The sequence below is a fragment of the Psittacula echo genome (genome assembly GCF_963264785.1).
Source record: "Psittacula echo genome assembly, chromosome: 5".
NCBI lineage: Eukaryota > Metazoa > Chordata > Aves > Psittaciformes > Psittacidae > Psittacula > Psittacula echo.
In genome coordinates, this window is record NC_137739.1 from 8,573,503 (window position 1) to 8,576,968 (window position 3,466).

The window sequence follows — 3,466 nt, forward strand, 5'->3', positions numbered from 1 at the left end:
GCACGGGCGGCCACCGAGCCAGTGACAGATCCCCCAAGCCTCCTGAGCCTCATCAGGTCAAGGCACCTCCCGGCACTCACCCGACCCTTTCTCCCCAGCGGGCCGGCTGCCGTCCGCGTTCGGCGTGTTACGGCGTTGCCGGTGGAGACGGACCGGCCCCAAGCAGGAGGAGCCGACGCCGCTTCCTGCCACCCCAGGGCGGCGGTAGGCGGGAGCGGGGGCTGAGGAAACACCTGAGGGGTGAGGAAAGGCCGGTTCCAATCGGAGCAGCCGAGGCCAGTCGCTTTCGTAGACAATTTATTTTGATAAACTTGCTCAATAACAAAAATACAAGTGAAGAAAATTATGTTCATTTTATACAGTTTGTATTAACATTTGTTCGGAAATCATTAATTGAAAAATGCTCTAACCAATTAGAAAACAATCCTCAGTAAAGGCCGGGAAGGGGAATGCAGACGATCAGGCCTCGGGCAGGGAGCGACGTGCCGCCCAGGCAGGACAACCCGCCTGCAGACACCATTTCCTTCATTATTTTCATCCTTCACAAAGATTTTAAAAGGACAGCTTTCATTTCTTGTGTGTTGGGGTGAACAGTCATCTACGGTTGTGTTCTGAAGTGGTTAAACGACAGCTCTGAAATACAGGGCTGACAGGAGAGCCCTAGTCCGGCGGCTTTATCTCAGCCAAAGGATGGGGCTCAGTGGTGTTGCACGCTACCAGCGTCTTTGGAAAACTGCTATCACTCACCAGCAAGATTAACAACATAAAATGGTGTCAAATGGTTAGACTGGTGCCGTCAGGGAAGCATAATCTCCCCACGTCTGAGACAAACAGTTTCCAAGCGATGATTTCAGCTGAGCTCAGTGATAAGATCTATACAAACAAATCAATTAGTTTTCCTTCTGAAGGTATTTTGAGTTTCCAATCTTACATGTTGTTAGCTAAACACATCACGAAGTGTGCATAAATTGCGTTATGTTGGGACATTAAACCTTCGGGGGAACTTTGAAGCAAACTATTAAGTAAGACTGTCTAGCGACATATGAAATGAGCTGTCCTTTAAAAGTGAAAAATAATGGCAGAATCAGAAAAGTTTATGTAAACACTCAACACAAATATGGGATTACCTTTGGAGAAGATTCACATGGAAACATTTCCTTTTCATGAACTGAAAAAGTCTACAGAAGTTTAGGCATGTTCAATACGAACTTCCTGTAGTTTAAAACAAAACCTTGTGCAAATAAAACCTATAAATAGTCCTCAGCAGATTTTACAGTGATGCTCTTAGGTATGAAAAAATGCACACAGCTTTAAAACAAAAGTAACAGACATAAGTTTGACAAATGATTGCACCATAAAACAGTGTTTTATATACAGTTTACAAGATATGACTTTTTTCTGCTATAAATTAATACTGTACTATATAGTATTTAGTGACCTCATTAAAAGCAACTGTCGACAGCTGTCTCTTCAAATAATGGTTGTGGAGGTGTTTGGGGTTTTTTTTAATGCAGGTGGCTGCATCTGTTTCTGGATTTAAGATGCTCCTGGTGAAATATTTATTTCACCAATTTAGTTGTTAAATCTCTGCTATAATCTAATAATTCATAACAGTAGCATTGGCAGATCAGATATATTTCCAGTCACTCAGCCACAGTCTGGGTATGCTCCAAGATAAGTGTTTACATTTTTTTAATCAAACGATGATTCACTTAATCTAAGCCTAAATCCACTGTATACATGATGTTACTATAACTGAAATATAAAGCTGGGGAGGGGGGAGAATCTTAGCAGCTGAGAAACTCTCCTCTCCCCATGTTCCAGTAACAAAAATCTCCTAAAACTATTTCTGACAGAGTTGGTTTGTTTTTTTTTTTTCCCCCAAATCATAATTTCTGATCTAAGTTTTAGTGAATACTTCAGCTTAGGATACAGCAGTGGTAACACCAGAAATTTAGACACAGAACACAGGGTTCAGCTGCTGGATGTATCTCCATCAACATCACTGGGGACTTCAGGCAGCTCATGCAGATGAAGGCTTAAATTAGGAACCAAATCATATTTAAGCCATTACTTCCAAGTTGGCACCTGGCTATATTTACACATTAATACACTTTAGAAAACTTTAGTGATCCATAAACACCCCCTTTTGCCTGTGAGTGAGCTGACTGGAAAGAAGTTGCTTATAAACCATTCCAGTGACAAGTTTGTTAAAAAATATCAAAAGAAAAAAATCCAGCAAATAACCTTTGGGAGGGAGAGAGGGACAAGATGGAGGAGGAGGAGGACAGGGACCCACTAGGTTGTGAATGGCACACAGTTTAAAAGAATTGTGCGAATTCTCTTATTTTCAAACACTTAAGCTTATCAGGTAAGTGATTACTTTGGAAACTACAGATTATATTTTAACAACAACCATACACTTTCACTAATGTGTTAGGAAAATGTCTATTCAGTAACACAGTTCTAATAAGCTCAGTGAAACAGCACTTGAAACATAGAATTTTTTTGTTTTCATAATGAATCTTAGGTAAACCATGTATTAACTGGAAAATACAGACAGTACTAATAGGGCAGCTTTCCTGGGACACTAAATTGTACATCCTGCAAGGCTAGATGGAGCAGCGAATTATGACATCTATGGATTCCAAGGTTTATCTTTGTGCTGAAAAATACTAATACCTTTAGTGATGAATATTTACTCCAAATTTGGGTGGCCCTTAAATCCACATTTAAAATAACTTCAGTAAACAAGGCATATATTATTTAAACAATTATATTGCTCATTTTAATACTTAAGTGACAGTAAGTTCATTCATCTTTCAGCGGAATAGTGTTTGCATTACTTTGAGCATTGCATTTTACATGTGCTAGAGAAATGCTTACCTCTGGTAAAATGCTGTGCTTGAACATGTATGAATGCTAATGTGACAATGCAGTAGAAAAAGAGACTCTCTGTACAACAGTTGCTAATAATTTAAATAGTGTCAGTTTCCCAGAATTAGGATTTTAACTTTAAGGTATAACATGATCTCACCTTCTTCCCTCATATACAAATAAATTACCATAAAAAGAATTTTAGCTTAACTTAAAATTGCACCTAAAAAGGCATGGGATCGTTTGTACCTATTACAAAAACTGTTAAAATCAAGGGCTGCTACAAAGAATGAGGTAAACTGAAGACTCTCAGCTATGTGGCCTTCAGAGAAATGGCTTTTTTCTATTGAGTCCTAGTTTTGCACACCACAGTGTTTTGCTAGCAAAGCGTTCTGAGTTCTTTTCCAGGAACCATTTGTGTGTATATACATATATTACATATATGTGTATATACACACACACACACATACACACACACACTGTATACTGCATCAGCAAAATATATATATATTTATATATATTTATATAAATATAAGGAAGAAATCCCCCTCTAAAATGTTCCTTAGTGTTTTCCTAGAGCTTATGGGGG